Raw genomic sequence first — 15,690 nt, 5'->3', positions numbered from 1 at the left:
TGGATACATGCCGCACCACATGTTTTTAGGGAGTTTAAAGGGACACTAAAGCAAAACAATAAATCAACTTAGACTGATGGAGTATTCTTCGACAACTCTGTTGTCATTAATTACACTGCAATAGGTCAATTATAAGAAAAAAAAATGAAGCTCAAAGTTACATATTTTGAATTTTGGGAGGAAACCCCAACGTCAGCACTTCAGTGTGACGTCACGATTTCTAAAGTAATTTTTGTATTTGGGCCACGTTGGCTCGGTAAAAGTTCGCTAAACTTGCCATATCAAGTCTTGGGCTCCTTTAGAACACAATGTAGTCAATGTTTACTGCTAAAGTATTAACTGAGACCTAGAAGACGCTGTCAAAATCCATGACGTCACGGTGAGCTGGGGCGGGAACTTCAAGGTGGCGTTGCCACTCGCCTCTGTTTTTCGTTTTCTTCTGGCTTACCAAGCGGTTCTCGTGGTAAGATTAGTGTTTTCGGTATTGTGGAAGGGTAATCTACTGATATAGAAGAAATCATTTTTCCGTTTAGTGTCCCTTTAATATCCCATTAAAAATATTGGTGAGTGAGGGTACCTGAGTATAATGCTATTTAATATGTCATAAAGCTCAGAACAAAAAGAAGGTGCAGTTGGTGGGTGGTAACAGGCGAAAAAGTTCATGTCACGATGACTGATGTGAACACACATGCACACTAATTCTAAAGTGCTAATGATAGGAATGTGAAAGGAGTGAAAGTTATCCGACAAAGCGATTAGAACGCCACCTCCTGCTCTATTGCCGTGGTCACATCAGAAAAATTGAAATCCTTTTCACATTCAAATATTTCAGCATTGCATATCTTTCAAGATAACCAGGTTTCCGTTAGTAGGATGACATCAGCATTGCACGTGTCAATAAATGATGATAGATCATTGTGCTTGTTGACAACACTACGTATGTTCGAAAAAAGAAATTTCGCCAGAAGAAGAAATGGTTTCCAGTGATGGTTATGATGGGAGAGGAACAATGACCACAGGAGGCGCTTTCACATGTGTGAAAGGATGGAACTAATCAAACATCAACCTAGCAAACAATATCTGTAGATGACACATACAAATGTATTGTTCATATAAAGCTTATTGTACGAGGGCAAATCAGAAAGTCTTCGCCTCTATTTTTATTAGCCAAAATAAGGCACATACAGGTAATTACAAATATACATACTATTCTACGTACCTTACACTATTTTTCTATATAGTCCCCACACAAGTTCAGACATTTGTCCCATCGCAGCACTAAGTTTGAGATGCCTCTGGGGTAGAATTCATCCGGCTGACTTTGGAACCACTGTCGGACTGCTGTCTTGGCTTCATCGTTGCACATGAACTCGCACCACCACCACCTCACACTTCTCAAAGCAAGACACCTTTCCCCATACGTGGGCTGCATTTCCCTGCGGATTTCGATAGGCGTTCATCCCTTGCGCCTTTGAAAGTGAATCGCACTTCGTTGCTCGTACGCCATGTACGTGTGAAGCACAACCGCCATCTTCAACAACTGACAGCAGCGCTGTGCCACAGAGCTACCGGCAGATAAGGCCGGGTTGGTCCAAGCAAGGTCCCCCTCTGGGAATGGATATGTTGAATTCGCATTTACAGCCGTAATTTAACGGAGTAGTGTTTACTGTTAGCCTTCCCGTTTTTTTAGAAGAACTTCATGCTGGGCGAGTTGGTGCATAGCTGTATCGGGAAGCGTTGCGCATACACACAGACAAACAAAGGAAAAAAAAAAAGACGTAAATGGATAGAGCGCAAACTATCAACTGGTTTTATTAGTGTAGAAGCTGCAATATAGGCAGCTTTAACACGTGCCACAAAAAGGAAGGGGAAAAAATGGGGGGGGGGGGTTGAAAGTCAAGCCCACCTCAAATCAGCAGAAGCTGCACAAAATTATTTTCTGCGTGATACAAGGTAACCGAAGTGCCATCTGTGTAGCATCACTGACTTGCATCGCATCTCGAAATTGCAGTGTGCAGTGAACGATTGCACTAACTATTGCATATTTCTTGTTTTAGTGTATGCCTCCCTTCCCACTTCATTTCTGGCCTTTTTCTTGCTGATTTTATACTGTTGCCTTATCCTCCACATTTCATACAAGAAATCTTTAATTTATGCCAATGCCATATACAAAGCTGCACTATGTGAATGAATGCGGTTATGCTCACCAGCAAAAACTTTCATATTAAGTTGTTACTCATAATAGAAGCACCCTCTAGCTCTTTAGCAGCATGTCACACTCCTTCTGAGCAGGGCAACATTATTCCTATAACCTTTAGACTATCGCTGGTGCAGCATAATAGCAGCCATCTGTAGCGGATGACCTTAAGCAACAATCTCCTTTTTGCTGATCATTTGTAGTGGATTATTATACTGTGCACTTGTTACACATGTTTGCAATCTGTTACCTGTTATAAGTGCTTTTCTTGTTGCATTTTTCATTCTGTATGTACATGCACTTGAAAACTAACATCTGCTGCTTTTTCAGGCATGTTGAAGTGACAACAACAAACCACAAGTTTGTATTTACTATTAAGACATCAGATAAGGTCAGACCAGGCACCATGGGCTTCAGCTTGCCAATGGTAAGTAAACATTTCAATTTGACCTTCTCTGTTTAATGCAGTAGCATTATGTATCATTCAAGGATGCTCAACGTTGTGGGTTGTCATGAAAGACAGCTGGGAGAGAGGGGTTGACAGCAAAGAGAAAGAATAGATCAAAGGGTGATGCAAAATAGTTCAAGGAGTCGGGAGGAGGAAGACACGGGGTTACATTGATGTAATGTGACAGCGTAACATCAACCTGTTCGCTCGCCAAGTCGTGCCGATCACATTTCCTAATGCACCACCTTTGCATGATGGAGGTCTTGTCCAAAAGAGCAGGCAGCTGCTATGGAGGGGGAAAGACTGTCGCTAGGCTGGAGCAGGTGTGGGGATATCGGGCTGTTGAAATGCCCAAGCAATGTGCCACTCATTCGGTAGAACTTGGGCATTGAAAACGTGTCATTTGGAAAAGGCGACAGCAGAAGAATGTGAAACTATTCATCATGCTAAGGCAGAGGCTGAGAGGGAGTTGCGTCAATGTGATATCCTGGAGGGAGCAGCACAGAGCTGGACTTGGTGTTACGAGCTGCAAGGAGGCAGCAAAATCAAACTAATCTTCTGTATGCATCTACTATAATGAATTGAATCATTGGTTTATGGAAGACAACTGTGGCCGTGCCTACAGTATGTTACAGACTGTGGTTTTTGGAAAAGTTACTGTGAATCATACAAGTTACTCTAAAATACTTCTCATGAAGATAATGTGGATGTAGTCTTTGTGGGATTCTCGCAGAAAATGTCTCGCACTGTGTTGTATGGAAAACTGACGTTCATTCAGTGCCTGGTGAGAGATCATCAATTGATAGAATCTCCCATTTGCCATCACATTACATTTCTCTCAGGTGGTAACATCAGGAGTACATGGATTTTTCTAGGGCTAGAGATTATGTTTTTTTAATGTTCTGAAGCGTATAAACATTGAGTAATAGGCCAGTGGCAGTAAATTAAACCCACCAACTCGCCAAATATTGGTGACAGTTACTGTCAAAGCCAGATTAATTAGCCTACTCGCACAGTACAGTGCAGTTAGTTATTCTGGAAGTGTATTTAGCTTGTGTACATTAACTATGCACATTGCCAGGCCAATGCTGCATCATTTAGAGCACCCATTTCAGCACTAATCACTGTCAAGTGTCTTTGTGTGATATTAAACCTTATTATTATTATTGTTTTCATTGTTGTTCATTTAAATTCTGGTTTGCAATAGTGTTTAAATGCCTAAAATTTGTGCTAGTTTTGTGCTATGTAACCTTGCAACCCTTTGATTGTTGAGCTTCTAACATGTTTGTGTCATTTTTCATTTTCTTACAAGCTCCATTAAGCTTGTATGCACACCCATGAGCAGAAGTATATGGACCACATGCTTGCCCCAAAAAGCTGAATTTATTCGTTATTCAGACGTGCCAACTGAAATTGACGAGTGCACTGGGAAGTTTGTGATGCCAAAAATGGACTGCAGTTCTCAATTTCAAGTTAAATTCGTAGGCAGAGAAGAAAATTGGTTTTATCGTGGAATCCCTGGCACGTGTACTTTTGCTCAAGGGGAGTATGTTTCCTTATGAATTGAGTGTTGTTTTTCACTGAATATTGTGAGAGAGTGGAAATGCTAGTATGAGTAAGCTTCTTTCTTCTGTGCAAAATGCATATACTGTCTTTTTCATCAGTGCAGCATTTATCAAAACCTTTTGATTCATTGTAACGCTAAAGCCTTCATTAATCAGTCTGTTTTTCCCGTTTCTTGTTCTCAAAACTTCAGTGGCATATGGTTTCTGTACCAGTTGTGACAGATCGCCATGGAATTAGTACACATTAAATATAAAGTCATGGTTCACCGAGCACAGGAGCTTTATTGACAGAGTTCAAGAAGTACTCCGTCGTACTCGAATAATGGGATCCGAGCGAGAGACTCTCAGGGGCGTCTTCTCTTCGTCGCTAGTAAGGGCTCGCACTCTCTAGCGTGTCGGTCGTCGTCTTCATTACTGCCAGCGTATAGCTGGGCACCGGTAGGAATGTGGCAATGTGTTACTCTTCTATATTATTTTTTTTGTTTGAGCAAAACTTAAGCAAACTGCTAAACTTGTGAACTCACCTTTGTTGACTTTCAGTGAAAAAAGAAAGTTACTATTGCATTTGCTTGACTATAGCATGTTGGCTATACTGTGCAGGTGGATATAGTAGCCAAGAAATAAAGCCATTTTTTGTTGTTTTTGGATGTCTCTTTTGACTTAAAAGGTGCTTTTTATTGCGATGGCAACCATAGGAACACTCTAGGCAAATTTTCGCCGTCGCTCTCGGGTTCCGTATAAAGTCCAAGTGCGATAAGATTCTATCGCGTGCCGCTTGCTGTAGCTGTGAGAGAAAGCGTCCGAGGGTGAACCAAGAGGGATGTGTTGAGACTCGGGTAGCGTTTAGGCCGGTGATCCTTCAGCCAGAGGGATGAGTACGTCCGGGAGTAAGAGCGAGAGAAAAAAAAAGGGTTTATTTTACAATTTACAGTGGCTCCAAATCTGAAAGCATACTCCATGGGAAAGCACTTTGAAAGTCTCAGCTCACTACATGTCTGAGCACATTTCAGAACACGTCAGGACACCACTGCACTCAAGGTGTCTCCTTATAAAACATCGGTCTTCCCTAGTTGACCCGGCTAGGGAATCAGATGACCTTGATGCGACCAATCAGAGGGGTCGTATTGTTCACCGAACTCCGCCTCTAATGTTTCACCTTCGAAGCAAGGACGAGGCAATCCGGAAGCAGGTGGTTGACACTCCTTCCACGAAAATCGGTGACTTAGTTTTTTGCCCTCCAACGGCCATCTTGCCAGGGTCGGGAGAATGGCCTTCACGCTAATCCCCGCTTCTAACGAAGGGTGGCGGTTGTGGTCGGTCGCTTCTAGGTGAGCTTCTTTGTCCGAACGTCACTGCCACTGTCGGGCCGCGTCGCCAGGTAGGCGGCCGCTGATGAAGGGGGTGGAATCGGGGGAAGCACTCAAAGAATGCACACTGCCGAGTTGGGGCGCTTGTTTGCCCGTCTCGTCAGTGTCTGGCACTGTCGCCGTCTGGGCGACACTCATGAAAGGGCCTGCCTCGATGGGAAACATCAAAGAATGCGCCCGGCCGATTCGGGACGCAACAGATGGTGGCGTGATGTGCAGTCTTACTGCTCGCCCAGTGTTGTACGCACAAGGCGGGGTAGGTGAGTGTGCACTAAGTGGTAAAGGGATAAGCCCCCCTTCTGGTGAGCATATCAGGCAGGGCAGCCAAGTGCTGAGCCGTGCTCCCTAAAGGGTTGCAGGAAATGGCGCCTCTTCCTCTTCACAATTGCTCTCTCTCTCGGTTGTTGCTGCACATGGCCCGGCTACGCATGCCCTATCTTGGAGGTAATCTGCGGTGGTTGTAAAGACTAGGCTAGCCAAGACAGCTGGTGGCTTTGTGTGCACTGTGTTTTCGGGCGCCTAGTGTTGGAAGTCACATAATCTCAAGCTTTGGAGATGCGTTGAAGCTAGAGCCAGCACGTAGCGTTGGCTGGGCACTGCTGCTGCGATAAAGACGCTGCTGTCGCTCTTCATCACGCCAGCATTGTGAGTGTTCCTGTCATTGAAAAAGATCTGTTCATGTTTGCCCTGCACGCGTGTCACCATGCTTGTTAATTTAATTAGTAAGCGAACGGTTACTGCATTGTCTACAGCTAATAAAACTACGATGTTACTTCATGTTGTTGTCTAATACTTTGCTGTCACAATCAATGCTTCACCTTTCAGGTGAAACTGCTGAAACTTTGTGAAGCTGTAGGTGAAACGGTTGAAGCTATAGGAAATAGCACGGTTTCTAAAAATTCTACACAAGCACATAGTTCTCTAGATCGTAGGGCAACACCGGTGATTTTTAGACCATGTCAAGGTAGTGGAATTTTTTAGGCTCCCGAGCCACCTTCCATTCACACGTCTGATAGTAGAATTGTTCTGCAAATTTGGAAATAATTTTTAATAAGCAAAAAATCACAAAAACAATACCGAAACCTGACTGAGCAGCCGAGCAAACACCTTCGTGTAGTGTCGCGAGTGGAGCACCAGCGGGATGGCAGGGAAGGCACGTAAGGCAGGCTGGTCCCGCTAGCGCGAAGAATGGAAGCGGTGTAGAGCAGATGCTCACTCAGCTGATTCGTTTTTCACCAGACCATTGTCTTTGGGTGACAACGTCAGCTACATTGCTCTAAAGCCCCTCTACCTTCGGAAAAGTATTGCTGTCTCCTCTCTCCTCCGCCATCTCCTCTCCTAAACCGCTTTTTTTTTCTTTACTTTTTGCTTTCGAAAGCAAGTCGACGGTGATGCCCCCTCGAAAATTCCCGTTGAAGCTTTCAGGCTGGGCGCGCGTGCCGCTGCCGCCGCCGTCGCTGGCGGCTGTGCAGAGGGACTTTTGACATGGCGCTGAGGCTGAAAAAAAAACTAAATATAAAGAAATGAAAGCGTGCGCTATCATCGTCCAATCGGAGATACAGGAGAGAGGAAGTGGCGTTGTTCAAAGGATGGCGGTACTTTACTTTGGGGCTTTCCTTTGAACCTGTCAAACAGTGACAGCTACGATTCTGATAAATTCAATAACCATGATAGTCGTTCACATTCGAGCCGCCACCACGAGAGCCAGTGCCCAGCGCAATGCATCACACTGCAACCTGAAGACCAAGAGTAGCCTTCACCACTGATTTGATACGTGCTGCTTGTTATTTTAGGTGTTTTACCCTTCTCCGGGAAGCATTTCGCATACTCCCTATGATATGTTGTGGAGCACTGCTTTCCAGATTTGTATGTTGATTTATAGAGTGCACAATTTCTCCGGAAGAACACCGCTGAGTGTCCAAAGCACTGGCCAGTGCATTTGTTTGCATCGGCATGGTACAGCGACCACTCGTCGTTCACTTGATTATAACGCAAGCCGCGCCTCCATGACATCAAATAATGTCAGAACATAGCAAGACACGCAGATTTCGTTCATGTAAGCACAGTCTCATCACTCTGAGTGGCGCTGGTAGGGAGCGACCGGACAGCTTTGAAAACAGTGAGCGGAAGATTGTAGTACACATTGTTATGCAGCCTACTTATAATTTTTCATATTCGTTTTGCACACAATTAATGTGTTCCATAAAGTAGACATAGACTAAGACTTTGCGCATAGATCGTTTAGAGAATACGTATTTTCTCACAGATACATTGATGCCAGTATTGACACCATTGGCAGCTAACGAGGTGGTTGTTTAAGCTGCTGTATTGAAGGGGCTTCCACTTGTTGCCCATTTGGAATAAGAGGCAAACAGTGCACTTTGGAAGCTAAATAATGAGTCAGCATAACATACGTAAAAATACACCCATGTGAGTAATCACATTTAATTTAGGAAAATGACGGCGAGCGCAACTGGCAGTCTTGGAGAACGGCAGTGTTCAAATATTGATAGTGCACCGTGTTGTCAGTTTTCGCTTTTTGTGTGTGCACTGTGTGAAATAAACAGTTTACTTCAAATTTGTATGGTCAAAACTGAACTACAAAAGCAGTTTTCTTCATCCTAATGGCTTAATTAGCTTCAGTTCAGTCGCTCAGCTTTGCCGGTAGTATGGCACACAAAGTCTGCACTTGTGATAGGTCTAACCTCGGCAGAAAGCGATCGCATTGGCTCAAACTGTGATTGTGGCTGGCGAGGGCTGAAGTTCGTGCAGCCAACATGCAGCACCACTTGCCTCCCATCACTTGCCTGTCCACACAGAATGTAACTTCTTGCGACAGCAACTTCTCACGCCAAACTGATCACCTCACGATCACTGGCTCCTCAACACTATCGTCTGCTATTCATTCCTAATGTGTTCTGTGTATGCCGCCGTTCACATCACAACACCTTGTGGCCAGTAGCTGGGCTGGTGGTTTGGGGGAACTAGCAAAGTTCATACGTAAAAAATCTGCACAACCCTCAAACCTGCGTTTTTTAGGATATGATGGAAGTGTACAGAGGAATGTACTAAGTGAATTCCATTGACATTCGTTCATTGACATGGAAAATTGCTGGAGTTGCCGTTAAATATTAGTGTGGTTATCATTAAGTTCTACTTTAGACCTAGTTCTTTGTTTTCCTATCTGACTACCTGCACGCTATAAGTTGGAGAGCATTTTAATGATTTCAGTAAAATTTATTGCATTTAGAAGAAAAAACGTATTCCCTATTTTAATAGAAGTAGAATTGGGGTGGGGTTCTTATTTTAATAGAAGTGGAATTGGGCTGTGGTTCTCAAGTTCTTCATAAAAATGACTGCGTTAATTGCAGCTCTTTGGCCACACCTGACCCTTGTGCCAGAGAAAGCTAGACATCATCACGTTAGAAGAATTTGAAGCATATAAACTCGCTGCAAGTTTATCAAAGGGGTGTGGCATACGTCTGAGGAGAGCTGGGGAGTTGGTGCCATCGTCGTCTGCGACAGTTCAGTTTGGTGGTTGCATATTGCTTGGGCATTTGCTTTTACCCACAATGTGGAAAACATACCAGGCTAGTGTCAAACATTGCAATTTAAAAACTTGCCTAGTCTTCATTATCTGCATGCTTCTTCACAGCGAAGATTTCGGTGAAAAAGAAAGGGAGCGGTAGCAACGTACAGGAAGCTATATTCAAAAGTGTTAGCTAGAACTAAAGGAAACATTTGCAGCCCACTTGTGATAAGTCTGCACATATTTTTTACCAATATCACCATGGATGCAACAAGGAAAAAGTAGTTTCTTTAGCAGTCATTGGGTAGCATTAATTGAAACAGCTGGTGGCAGTGCGAGGGACACGGCTGTACTCAGCTACACCTCTCCTCTCGCGACGGCAAAACAAAACACAATGGGTACACAGTATACGCTTTGCTTTCTGCCTCTTGGAGCAGTTTGAAAAAAACCGAACAAACTCCCAGAGAAGCTCGTCGAGGAGTTAGCTTTCCTATTTATAATGCGAAAGGTGGATCACGCAAATACGAAAAACCTACATCACCAAGAAAGGAACAAATAAGGCCAGCATCTGAGCAGCATCTGTTCTTGCTGTGTTGCTCGTCTAACTGACAGACATGCAAAATGACCTAAATGCAATTCACTAGAGCCCAAGAGCCCACCGAGCTACTGTAGAATTGCAACGAAAAAACCATCGTCATGCAGTGGTTACCCTCCATCCTTGCAATTAAGTGTTCCTTTTGCAGAAACGTTCGTGTGTCTGTATCAATGTCCAAGAATAGAACAGACGCGTGTGTGGCTGTCTGCATACAGTGCTATTTTGATATACATGCTGTTGTTTCTTTTTTTTTATTTACATTTTCTCCTCAGTCAGTAGCGTATGCTTGACGTCAAGTGCATTGAATTCCTTGCTAGTTTGCTGCCATATGACTTAGCCAACATTTCTGTTGCTGTGTCTTGGGCAGTATTTCTTTATTTTGTCAACACCTCGATGTGTATTTGCATAGCCTTCATCCTCAGCAAAAATGTCTATGTATCAGCAAAGTAAAAGCTCAACATCTGCTTCGATCACATGTAGTTTTTGCAAAACAAGGTTGAATAAAATTGTATTCACGATGGGCCGTGTCTGTGTATAATGTCGTGCTCTGCGAATAATAAAATACTGTAAATTTGAAACGATTGATCATGTTTTGTCTAACCTTGGCACCGCAATTTTGCATGGTGCACTCCATTGCTCCCAGCCCATTCCCATTTTATGCCTCTGCCTACTGATATTTTCCTGAATCAGCTGTTGACAAAATTCCTACTTCATTAATCATTGTTAAAATAAATGAAATGCTGTTAAAGTGCTTGTCATTTCCCATTCCGATGGGGTAGGCACATTGGGTGTTGCTTCTGCCACTAGACCTGTGTTTTAAAAAATATGCCTTGTTTGAAATGGCTGTTGCTTTGTTTTCCAAGCTCTTCTAAAATGTAAGAGAAACTTCTCACGAAATGGGCACTTCATAACTGCGCTGCATAATGAGAAATTAAATTAAAAGTTCTTGGCCCCATGTATTCCTATGGTGCTGGGAATATAGCCGGTAACTCCAATTGGCCATGATTACAGTTAACAGCACCACCACATACTGCCTACATCAGCAACTGCAGGCAGTCTATATGTTGGTTTTTGCGATGAAATCCGAAGTTATAAAATACGGTGGTTAGTGTATACTGGCCCCATCAGAAATTTTGTTTGTACACTAGCGAGTTCTAAAAGGCCATCCAGGGAGTGTTATATCACAAGAATTTTTAAAAAGGATTTACTAATAGTGAATATAGAAGTAAATGAAATGTCAAAAGCAATGGTGTCAGGAGGCAAGCTACTTTCAGCAGCAGCTCTCCTCTCTATGGCTATTTTAATCAGTGCCTGCAAGTGACATTCTCATTATGACTGGTATCTTGAGAGCAAATGTGATGCTGGTTATACAAGATATATTATTCTCGTAAGAAATTAGACACAAGATCATTTCATTTGTATTCAATTTCTAGTATTTTGTTGTCTGCTTTTACTGCTGAGCTGGTAGTCTAAACAGGACATGCAACAGTCTTTACTAGATTTACTAGTATGCTGCCTTCGTTTTATTTTTTTTTTCTGTTGCAGATTTTTTATGAACGGTTCTCTTGTGTGTGTGTCTTGTTTTCTGCTCTTTCTGCATAAATATTCAGATGTCTTGTATAAGCATGTACCCTCAAATTGTTTTGGTATCATGTTGAGTGTACGCTTCAGTTGATTGTGTTACACATTTTAATGCCTTTTAACCCCCTCCCTCTCATTCATTTTTTTTTCTCCCAGAGAAAATGGGCAGAGCTTTCTGTCAGTCAGATGGTTGATGTGCGCCCATATGTGTTCGATCCGAACACTCAATACATTGCAAAAATTACTCTTGAAGCCGACTTCCTTGAAAAGAAAAAGTAAGTGCCGAATGTAGCTGCCTGATGAGTTTTTCTGACCTAATAATCATAGTTAAGACCTTGATGCCATGACATATCCACTTGTATTTCAAACAAAATTTAGCACGGAAGCTGTTCAACACCTGCACTATCTGAAGTTAGGCTTTTTATGTTGGACATTTCTTTGTAGTTGACTGCTGAGAACATAAAATTATTGGGTCAAATTAAAAATTTTCTTGTTGTCCATTTGCACTGGCCTTCATCAGTAACATCATGCATTGACCAGTCCTGTGGGACAGCTTCCACTTTAGGAGGCTATTATAGAGGCATGCTACTGCTGCCATATATGTGTAATATGATATAGCATTAACATTGAGGTAGGAGCCCTAAAAAAAAAAAAGGTATTCATAAGCTTGCATATTCTTCAGTGATAGTTTCATAAAGTAAATGAGGAAAAAGCACACTGTTCTTTACATATTCGTTGTAATAATTGAGTGTTCTGGTTGGCAATTAGGCTACACAGATGTTTTAGCCTCCCATTATTAAAAACAAGGATTTCAGACAGTCATAATTTGTTGGCCAAGAGTTATAGTAGTTGTTGACATCAGGATTTGTGATAATTGTCAATAAGATGACTAATTTTCTCTAATGGATTCTTCATTTACGACTAGAACACATCACTGTTCTGGAATTGAAGCCAGTCAGTACTCAAGGAAATCACTGCATAAGACTTCTGAGCTTAACACAAATTTCGAGACATCACTCTAAAACCTGCACTGAATGTATTGATGTTCTAATACTTTCCCAGAAAACCTCCCATGGTCACTGCAGGACTTATCTACTCAGCATAACTACTCTATGTAGAGCCCCATATGTTTTGAAGCAGATGTTGAAGGCAAATATATTGAAATAGGTGGTAATCTGTGGATTACTTGTTAATGCATGTGCCTTGAGCACTGAACATCTTCAATTTTACAACTGCCGTGTCTGTCCTAAAGTAATTAAGCTAAATTGACAACTTTAGTTAACTGAACAGCTCGGATATTTGTGCAGATTGTTATGTCTACCAGTGCTAGGAGTCTTGGCAGCAAAATTTAATTTTCTCTCCAATGCCCTAATTTTAATAATTACTGGCTTGCGTTGCTGAGACACCGGACAGAGTATTGTTGTACAGACTGTAACAAAATTCTGAAATATAACTTGGGGTGTACGATTTGGCAGTGGTAATCTAAGTACACAATTGCTATGGTCCCTTTGGACAGATACTGTACATTGATGAACCCATAACATTATCTTAATATAGTGAAAGATGTCTTTGACAAAGTGATGTTTAAGGGACCTTGCAACACTTTTTTCTGGTCACCATATTTGCTCTAGGTCTAGTCTCAGCATGTCACAGAACACACAATATAAGAAATTATGATAATTGACTAACACAACCCAAGTTATCGTTCAGAGAACATTCAAAATACAAGCAAAATGAGAGTTATCCTCCACTTGAATTTGCGCTGCTCTAGATGCCACATTTCACTCTCCCATGATGTTATGTAGTGACACCAATAGCAGCAGGGCATTAGTAGAAGTTGGGGTGCCAGGGGTGCCAAGCCTGCTGAGCCTGTTGATAGCGTTCCCATGGACTTCGTGATTGAGCGGCACGCAGTCTAACCTTGAAGGCCATGGCATCACTTTTACATTTACGACAGCTTCCACGAGGCATGCCAAAGTGCTCCAAAGTGCTCAGCATGTGGTGCGTCGATCCCATGGTTGCAACGCCTCGTCCATGCTGTGCGATACATAAAATGGTTGGAAACGTAAGCTAGTTTTTTTTGCAGCACTTGCAATATTTTGAGAACATAAATCGTACATAAATTTTAACCAATGATCAGTCTCATTCCTTGACGTCACGTCCCTGTCTACGAAGCACACAATATCGCCGCATTGAGACAATGCCATCGGTTCCACACAAGCTTTTCCTGTGCGTTATAGGCCCCTTTTGTTACTTAACCCTCTCATGGGCGAATTTTTCGTGTGTGGCACAAGTGTCTACTTGCGTGCTTTTTCACAACATGGTCACCAAAGTTTCATGTAAAATTGGAGGACGCTTAAGCTTCGCCTTTAAGAGTGGAACGCGATAGCATTCAAAGATCCCTGGCTGCTTATCAAGCTTCCCGGCAACTGCAGCTTTCTTTTTCTCCAACTTCGCCTCCGCATGCACTGCCGTAGGGAGCCTACATGCAACATTGTTATAGGCTGCCAAGGAGGGAACGCCATCTGGATGGTATTTTTCTCGGAGGAAACCGCGGTGCGCTGCTGTATGACTGGTAGAAATGTTGGAAAAGGGGCTTGTGTTTGAGTTTCCGATTAATAAGAGAATTATGTTTTCTCGTATATTCAAATTACAATCCGACGCTATCACATCTGTAGATTGTGGTTACATCGTACTCTATGATTTTTTCCGACGCATTTTACTTGAGAAATTCGATTAGTTCACCCATGCCTCTGTGCCACGCGGAGAGCCTGCGTGGTCGGTGTGGTTCAGGATGATTTCTTGGCCGGGCAGCGCCCCCGACGCTGACACCGGATTTTCTGCGACACGCCCCGGGGCCCTTAACGCTCTCGCATTGATAGCTTCAGATTTGTTTCAAGTAAAATTGACAGAATTACTTCTGTGAGAAGTATTCTTCCCACTACCCAATAAATTAACAGAAAAAAAATTTTTTTTCATATTACTCAAGAAACTACAGAACTTGGGTGCCTTTCTATGGCTCGGAAAGAAAGAAAAAGAAATATTAAAAAACAGTTCTTCGCTTTTCAAGATACTACCTGAAGCAAAAGGGTCTGTGCAAAGTGGCATCGCACAGCCTTGACAAATGTACCGCATCCGCTGCTTCTCTACTGCCTCCAGCAAATGTTCACAACAAAACAGACTTGCACCAAATTACAAATAAATGACACTTTTTTGTTGCTACGAAATTGCTTCAAAGCTTTTATGCACATTCTAAAGCCACAACAATCCAGCAGACAGCATTGCTGAGATGGGCTCGAAGTGTAGGAAACGCTGTACACTCATTTTTGCGGCAACAGAGGGCAACACTGCATTTGTTTTAAATTTTACAATATTTCTGTAAGATGCCAAGAGATTCCTGTGTTGGGAATAATGCTTCTTATGGCTTTGCTGCATAATACAGCAGGTGGGTAGTATGCTACCCACCACTTCTGAGTGTTGAAACAGTGATTATTTTAGTGCTTTGTGACAAAGTTTGTACAGAAACATGATCAAAAGTATAACCTTTTTGGAGATTGAGGCTGGGATTTGTCACAGCATTATTGAGACATTGGACATTGACCATGATAACTTAAGACAGCTAAGACGCTGTGTACAGCACTGTCATGAACTGGTTGGATGGGTAGCTTTTGACAACTTGTATGGTAGTTTCACTACTCTGTAATGCTTCGATCCCGAAAGAAAGTAAATAAATGTTAATTCAGAAGTTTGTGGTATACATGTTAAAGGAACTTAATTTTTTTTGTCTTTTTGATATGGTTGATAATTTGACTTTACACATCTCGACTTGCAGGGGGTTATATTTGTGTTTGTTGTAGTATATGTTGTGTAGTATGTTTCAAGTTCATCACTGGCTTTTTGTGCCCTAATGAATTAGCTTGGTAATTAAGGTCAAAGGACAGCCAAGTTTTCTCTGCAACACATATAGATACATATTGACTAGGTAATCATGATACAGGGCTTAGTTTGGATCTGTGTGCAGTGAATAACTAGTTGCATCCTTCTTAATTACAACAAGTATATAGTTTGGTTTTTAAAAGTATCAAAATGCATGTTGCTCTTGTGAACACAGCTTTTGATCACATTATACTGCAAACCACTGATGCACATATGACACAAGAGTCAGTACAGGCTCCAGGAAAAGTTTTTCAAGGGGCTTAACCCCGTGGTCAGAAATGCATCTTAACTTGAAGCCCATGCTTGACTTTATCTAAATGACGCCTGGTGTGAACGTGCCCAAGACGTTCATTGCATTTCCTTCAGTGCATTCACGACAGGCGTCATTTAGATCACTCATTTAAGTTTTTTTGCATCTTCCATTGTATGCGACTCATAAGAGGCGCTTTGAAGCGAGAATAGATAGCGGTGT

General features: G+C 42.3%; 1 pseudogene; it reads left to right on the top strand.

Moving 5' to 3' along the window:
• The first annotated feature begins 2,477 nt into the window (after positions 1 to 2,477).
• LOC119434560 (vesicle-fusing ATPase 2-like) overlaps positions 2,478 to 15,690 on the top strand; it is a 49,034-nt pseudogene continuing 35,821 nt past the window's right edge.

Source organism: Dermacentor silvarum, unplaced genomic scaffold (assembly GCF_013339745.2).
Source record: "Dermacentor silvarum isolate Dsil-2018 unplaced genomic scaffold, BIME_Dsil_1.4 Seq12783, whole genome shotgun sequence".
Taxonomy (NCBI): Eukaryota; Metazoa; Arthropoda; class Arachnida; order Ixodida; family Ixodidae; genus Dermacentor; species Dermacentor silvarum.
This window is presented reverse-complemented; position numbering and strand designations above follow the sequence as displayed.